Consider the following 8548-nt stretch of genomic DNA (forward strand, 5'->3'; position numbering starts at 1 on the left):
TCTTGCAACATCAAAGAGTCACAGTGAAGCTGAAAGAAGGCAGTGTGAAAGGATTAATTCACACTTGCCAACGTTAAAGAGCCTCCTTCCTAGCGTTAGAAAGGCGAGTTGAAGTTTTGATTTATATATTGACATTTGATTAAAAAATCTAGTTCTTGCACTATATTCCACATTCATTGCCATTTATTTAAATATTTTTCTTGGTTTATAAATTTTGTTAATGTTCAGCTATGCATTTTTTTTGGTCTTGAAAGCCAATTTTTTGGGAATGTTAGCTAAACCACACTAACACAAGCTACGTTGTTTAGGGTAAGCTTTGGTCAATTCTTGCACATCTTCCTTTTGAATAAGTATGCCCATTTGTTGTGTTTTTTGTCACTAGGAACTAAGTGTAAGCCTATTTTTTGGACATATTTTGATAGATACGACACATTTTAAGTTTATCCCTAATCGATGGAGAGCAACCTTTGTTCCACCTATACCAGAGAACAAAGAGAGGACTTGGATTCCACTGAGATAATATGGTTTTAGTGAGAGAAATGGTATGCTACTGTGTCAATTTGAAATGCCTTTCCCAAACACTGAAGGTGCTCTGTCATAGATGGCACTCCCCAAGTGTGATCTTTTTCAAATCCCAATACAAGATCTATCTTGTGAGGCTCTAGAGGGGCCATTTAACCTGGCTCCACCCATATCAAGTTTTTCTTTGTGCACATGTGAAGTATGTATGCCTGCTCACTCAAAGGTGGTTTACCATGAGATCTTTCAACTATTGACCTAAGTTCCTGGCATTGTACATCACTGGCTTGTGAGCCACATATGCAATTCAATTTTTCCCTATGATCCCAAGAAGGCCAATACTTCTTTGTTTGAGGAAATGCTTCATGAATAGTCATAGGAGGCAAAGGAAATAGATGAAATCTATCTTCTATTCGGAGGTTGTGTACATAGCCTCTTGGTCTCTTTGAAGCTAAAAAGTACTTGGAGTCAACAAACTCCACCTCTATACCATCAAATTGCTGAGATATAGTCTTCCAAACATCCTTTGGTGCAATGACAACATTTTCAAAATAGAAGAATGGAGGCCCTTGCATAAACTCCTTCAATTGCTTGGAATGACCTTTTGCAGGATAGCCATGAATCCCAAAGCCCACTAACCTCTTATGGACTAAAGGGGATTCAATTTCCAAGCTACTTATTATAATATCTTCCTTCTTTCTTTTACGAAATTTACTCCTGCATGCCTTTCCATCTTTTTTCTTCTTTCCCTGTAGATGAACACATTATTATATGCTTATAATTAAATTAACCACAATGAAAAATTGCTGTAATAGTGTTGAAGAACATGTATTATCTTAGAGCATGGAGGATAAGTGAGATTACTTTATTGCATTGGGGAACATGGATTCTAGCAAAACTAACAAAATTAATAGCATGGACAATTGTACAAACATTTAAAATTAGTTGGAAGCATGCATATGTTTACATTGTGATAATAACATTGTAACATGTCATTTGTTCCACTTGTTGTGTATATAGAAAAGAATGAAAGTTGGTACCAATTGTATGTAGCAATGTGAGAGAACTAGAGCATTCACAGAATGAAGAAGGGAAGCTTTGGATAACATAAGATGAGGAATCCACTTTCAACAAAGAAAAGAGCTTCATAGTGATCTGTCACATAGTTGTCATTATTGTTGTTGCTCAAGTATTATATGAGTTCAATGTCTATTTGGTGTGGATGGACACAGTTTTGGCCTTATAGATGCAACTGTCTTGTAGGACCAAACTTAGTACTTTGATGGCACTCAAATTTGAATACTTCTACTTATTCCTATTCTTTTCAAAAAGTTATGCAATTCCAAAAAAGAGCACTTCATTTAAGTCTATATTTGAAAGTTTGGTTTATGGAAGATGGAAGAAATTACTAAAAGGACAATTTGTAAATATCAAGTGGTAATTTGAAATTGTCAAATCCTATCAGGGTAGGTTATAATGGACAAGGAAGTTTTGAAACAATCCAAATGATAATGAAGCTGTAGGTTTTCATGAAGGGGGGTTCTGTTAATGAGTAATGAAATTTGATGTCAACTGTTAGATGTTTGCTCTTCCAAATGTAGTTATAAATTCTTATGCATTGGGAGAATCTTCCAACATCTATTTAAAGACACGAGTAAGTTGAATTGGATAATGTGAGGAATCAAAGGCATCCCATAGTGAATTGGATCACAAGAAGATTGTATTACAGGATTCAGGATAGCTACATACCAAATTACAAAGCATAGTATAGAGAAAGTGAGAGCACAATATAAAAACCATGCTAGGCAGACTATGATGACTACCCAACTTGTGTGGCCAAAGTGTTCAAAACTCGAGAATACTTGAAAGATAGAAAACACATCATTTGAATTTTTTAGATGTGTAATTGTTTTAAGTAATCTAAAGAAGCTTGAAAAAATGTGTGATTTCCTTTTCCATTTAGTTGTCCCAATCTTGAGGTTTATATAGTAAAATTTTTGCCTCTTTATAGCTTGATTATTTCTTTTATCTTCCTATTTTGATTTCTGAATATAAAACTCCACAATCATTTGACTAAAAATTCAAATAGTGTGGTTTGGATTAAAAATAGTTTGAGCTAATTAGAACAAGCATAGCTTGTAGATGATAACATATATTGATTTGAATTTTTTTTTTTTGCATTTGAGTTGATTATTGAGGATGGTGACCTTATATTTATGGAGGAAGACTCAAGCTGGTCATTAGGTAGTGATGGAGTGATTCGGGGAGGAGTGAGCTTGTACAACTAGAGACGAACAAGTTATTGAAGATAATCTTGTTGCTACCTCTTTTATGAATAGGATGGTTGTAGCTACTTTTCTAACATATGTAAAACATGGCAGGTTCCAACATCTTTGAACTAATTTTGGGAGGATTGGTTCTTCTCAATTTTGTACCTTTCTTGTTGATTCTGCTGACATAGATTTCTAATTCCAATTTTGTATACAAGAAAACAATTTGATGCATAACAAACTTTTCTTTTATACCAACCTTCAATATCTTATTTTAATTTTTATCCCTTCTTGTATGCATGTTTTTATGGTGGGTGTAATTGATTGAATTTTGTGTTTATTTGAAATTGATTTAATATGGAATGCATTATGCAAAGTACCTGTTTACTTTTTTTTGCCCTAAGTTTCTCTATTTTTGAATGAATTAAAATTATGTTTTGTTTTGACTAGGATTTTACACAAAGCCTACCCTATGTCAATCAAATTTTTTTTCAAGTCTCAAAACCATGGACTTTTTAACAATTTTACAAAAGTTACCCAATTTATTTTAGAAAATGATTGATGATTTCCATATTTCAGCAAAAGGTTTGTCTGAGATATTTAGATATAATAATGTACCTAAATTCTTTTTATACTTGATAAAACACAATAATGATGTTAATGTTTTGGATTATCTACAAATAGCATTAGGGATCAATTTGAAATATAGATCTCCCATTGCCTTGAGACCAATGGTCATATAGATATAATTGACCAAGCTTTGGCATATTTAGGATGTATTGCATGGATAAATATACAAGAGAGAAGAATACTTTCTCTTAGTAGAATAACTTTCATTATCCTACCCTTGGGATGGTGCTTTTTGAGGCATTCTATGTTATAAAATATACTATTTTTTAATTCTATGACATGACAAGAGATAATTGGGTAAATGTGATTAAAGTAATAGAGGGACTCAAACTATTAAGAAGAGTTTAGCAAAGAAAATATATGAGAGAAGAACTTTTAGATGTTTTGCAATTAATTAACAACATTTCATCATGTATCTTCAAAAGTTCTATCATTCGTACCATTGTAGAATGGATGCCTACAACAGTATTGTCTAGTTTCTGGGAAAATGGTCCAAAAAATTACTCATCAAGTCTACAAAACAAGAAAAAGCATCTACTTCTACATGGACCTATGTAGCAGCCAAAATGATTGTAATTAGGATACAATGAATTACAATCAAGGTCTACATATCAAGTGATTTAAAGTTTTGAATGAAAGTCTGGTGCACATGCTTTGACTGAAATATGCATTATAAGCAAGCAACATTGATGTAAACTAGTTTATAGCCTTAAATTGAAAAATCAATTTTGTTGTGGTTAAAAATTCTGTAGCCTACAAAGTTAGAAAATATTCAATTGTGCTTGAAATCAACAAGAGGAAAAATAGTTAGTTGTGTATAAATAATGCTTTGAAGTAAATGGTCTAAATTGGCCTCCTGAAGTAGACATGTACATTCTCTTTTCAATAGATAAGGCAACATGTACACATTCTTTCAATGCATTCTATTATCATCTACAAACAATCATCTAAACACTGCATGGTTGTCATCAATGATTTGAGGCATCTTTGTCCTGTCGGGCAGAGGAAATGGAAAACATTTCCTACCTAAACCAAACTACTTATTTGATTCTATTAGTTGAATCTGCTTCTTTCAGTTAGTTCTGTTGGTGTTTTAAAACTACTAAACAATAAAATGCTTAATACCAAGATGACATTACTCACAAAATCTAAAGACCAACCAATTCTTATTAACAATTGTATGTGCAAAGCATTTGGGCCCAACTTCAACAAAACCAAGGGTGGTTTTCTACTCTTCTCGCTCTGCAAACCAGGGTGGGTGTACCCAAGGATGATTCAAGACTAGGAAAGACTGTATGAGGATTATTTTAGTTTTATTCTGATTCTCATCTCAAATCCTTGAATACATGCATAATTCACGACAATCTGCTAAATACATCCCATATATGGCCAAAAATTCTTCTATAGATTTGCAAATGTTCTCAACAATAGTGGCTAACTGAAGCTAAAACATTCCATGTAGACAAGTACTAGCCAGCTTTGAAGATCTATAGGAAATAAAAGTAAAATTTGATTTGATGTTGCATTTTGACAACCATTTGTGATACTTTTCTCTTTTAGTTGGATCAAATTTGATCAGTTCCTAGTCCATTGGGGTTCAGAGTCTATAGAAAATTCTTAGATCTAATTTGTTGCCTTACAAATTTTTTTATTAGCAATTCTTATCAGAATTTATCATTCAAAACCCTTTCCACTACTAAAGAAACCTTATCACATTCACCAAAGCTTTTACTTAATCCATTGAATTAATAGCAGTGATAAACATATATACAACCTAACTGGATTGCATTCAATTGCACAAGCCTTTACTTATACAATATCAAGATAACCAAGTAATTAAAAGGAGACAAGATTCAGAAAGAAATGATATGGGGACAGTCCATTTTCTTTGAAAATTTTATACCATTTACAATAGACTCAGAATGACCTTCAGAAGAAACACATATCATTCTATATTCATGTATTCTCAAGATCTGATAGAGAAAATACACCACTAATTCATTCAAAACAATGGACCAAAAAAAGACTATCACTTAGAAAAATAGAATTCAGACCCTTCTTTAGCCTTGGAATCTCACTTAAATAGTGTGAGATGCAACAAGCTTCAGGCTAAGAGAAAGTGATAGGTGTAAGAAACATTTACATACACTTATCACAAGATGACAAAAATGTGAGTAAAAGAAAAAGTTTTACATCAAACATCCCTTTTGTGGGCCCTTTCTGTTACATCCTCTGGAATTGGCATAACACAATAATTTGATTCTTTTATCCATCTGATTCCTCTGAATAAGTGACCATGAGGCTTGAAAGTGACGTGTCTCCTTCAATTATCTGCAAGTTTACTTTAACTTGGGGATTTTCTTTGTCTTTATCATTGACTATTAAAGTAACAGTTACATTTGCATGATCTTCTACCTCATCATCTTCTGACATCTGCTCTGTAGACATGAATTCGTCCTTCCACTTATTATAAACAATATCATCTAGCCAATCAAAACTCAAAACTTCTCTTTGTATAGTTATCAGGGAATTTTCAATTGCCTCCATATTAACCAATTCTTTTCGGATGGAGTTATAAAATATCTGCACTTTAGCTAACTCCTCATTTGTTACTGCCCACAAAAAATGGCCTACTTCATTTATAACCTTATTTATTCTCTCATAGAAGGCTTTATCTAACTCCCTCTTCCATTCTTCCTTTTATTTTATTTTATCAACTGACTTTAGAGCACAAGGGAATAAATCAAATTTTTCTGCAAAATACTTGGAAAGGGAATTGGTTAATCTTCTATAGAAAGAATCTTGTTTATCATCAAAATCTTGCAACTTATTTAGTAAGTCAAAAATTCCTTCTATCTAATGATATGTTAGATGAATAACAGATATACACATAGAAGTGGTATCTGAGCTTCTCTCGGTCCACTTCTGTACAATGGGTCTAAATATAGCTTCATTTTGCTTTAATTCATCCTTGATTGCTGAAATCCTTGATAATTGATCAAAGAATGTGGGCCACTCTATCCTGTCTATTAAATACATAATACCATGCCTCAATTTTTCTTCATGCTAATTGTTAAGCTCTACATGCATTGCATACAAATTATTCTTCTCTTCTTCAAAGTCATCTACAATATAAAATTGAGGCCTCTCTAGAGTATCAAGTATCTCAATGATTGGAGTGGACTTGAAAGGTTCAATAGGTGGCCTTGGGGGGTATGCAATTTTGGGTTTACTAGTCTCTCCTAATTTTATTTTCCCCAGAATCTTCTCCATTTGGGCTACTTTATTTTCCAATGACTATATTTGCATACCCCTCTCCTCATATGCTTTTAATACCTCCTCAAATCTCACATTGAGTTGGGAAAATTTTTCTTCTTCTTGGCCAGACACCATGCAACCAAATTTTAGCATCTCTGATGCCATCCCAATTACTTGATTACTACTTACCTCACCAGCCCTATATACTGTCAATGTGCGAGTATGCTCTATAGTGGGAATCTCATGCATCCTGGTATTTTCCTTCTTTTCCATGGACCATATAACAAGGGCTTGGTGGTCATCACTAAATTTGACTCCTCTATGAGCCTGTAATATTTCTTTAGCAGTTGTTAGTTGAACATCCTTTTGCTTCCTTACAGAATAAAAAACAATAGCATTTTCTATATCCCATTCTGGTAGAAGGAGGACTCCTGACTGTCTAACTATTTGCCTCCCAACTTCAGGAGTAAACTAGGAAAAATCATTCAAAAATTTTGATTTCACCTCTTCCTTAATAACTGGATCAGGTTTATCTGGTTGCTCAGCCTTGATTTTCTCATAGGCTTTCTCAAAATTTCCCATATTTAATCTCCACAAAAATTGAGCAAAAGCCCTAGATCTTACAAAATTTTCATCATTAATAAATCTTTCAGAAGCTTGGGCAACTATTGGGTCAATTTCCTTACAATGGTAATCAATAATGGTTAGGTCCAAGGACGGTGTAGGAGGTTCTTGTGGCTCTCCAACATCCAAGTTTGTAGAAGTGACAATCACATCCTCTTCTCCACCCATTTGTCTAAGTTGTTCCCTTAGAGATGCTTCATCATCTATCTAGATTGGGGTCTAGCTTGGGAAGTATTGTTCCTTTTGAGAAGAAGAAGACCCCTACTCTAATTTTTGCCTTTTTGGAGAGCTGGCTGCAGATGGACTTCTTGACCTTGGCTTCTGATGAGGGGGTGCCTGTTGCACATTTTGAATCATGACATAACCTGCCCTTCTCTGCAATGTATATTGGCCAGGAGCTACCACATTTCTATTTCTTATTCTTCTTTGTACTTCTGTAGCCTTGTCTAGATGTACCTCAACATACATAGCTTTCTTTTTATTCATGGTTTGAATTATTACAACAAAATTATTCATTAATGCTTGCATTTTAGCCCCCCAATATTTCTTATCTTTCAATGGGTCATACTGGGGGTCAAAAGCATTAATGAATTCTAAGGTCTTACTGAAAACTATCCATTTCTCTTTCCTCACTTCTTGTTCCTATAATGTGAAAACATTTCTTATTATGTCTTTTGGATAGTATACTTGATGTACCATATGAGAAGTTTTCACTCTCTCCTTTAAGAGGTCATAGAACCCTTTAGGATCAATGAATATGGCATGAGACTCTGCCATGTTATATCTGTCCAAAAATAAATTAAGATGCTTTCATCCTTTTCTGACAAAAAAAAAATCATGCACTATAGTAACAATTGGAAAGAAGGTGCCTTTCTTAGAAAATTCCCTCTCATCTATAGTGCCTATTTGCCATAAGAGCTCAACAATCCCTATCTTCAAAGGCACATGAAAGGGAAACACATGGGGTTTTCCCACAAAACCATATACTCTTATCATAGTTGAAACATTATAAGGGATTATATCCCCCCATTTATGACTAACCAATAATCCTTGTGCATGGTCTTTAGGTCTAATCAATTCCAACAATGCTTGTGGAATTCTGAGGTTTTCACCTTTCAAAAGCAACCTAAGCTTCGAAGCAAAGCATCTATCAAATCTTACATAGCTGGCATCTGTAGCTTCTGAAGTCATATCTACACTCCATAGCTGCACTAGATTCCCCTCCCTATTTTTGGTTGTTTCTAGCT

The 8548-nt window shown here is 33.9% G+C and overlaps 1 pseudogene; it reads right to left on the minus strand.

Moving 5' to 3' along the window:
* Positions 1–285: 285 nt before the first annotated feature.
* On the minus strand, positions 286–6926 carry LOC149532539 (DNA (cytosine-5)-methyltransferase DRM2 pseudogene; annotated as a pseudogene).
* Between the last annotated feature and the right edge of the window lie 1622 nt (positions 6927–8548).

The sequence above is a fragment of the Cupressus sempervirens genome, chromosome 10 (genome assembly GCF_028749045.1).
Source record: "Cupressus sempervirens isolate cs-2001-9-10 chromosome 10, ASM2874904v1, whole genome shotgun sequence".
Taxonomy (NCBI): Eukaryota; Viridiplantae; Streptophyta; class Pinopsida; order Cupressales; family Cupressaceae; genus Cupressus; species Cupressus sempervirens.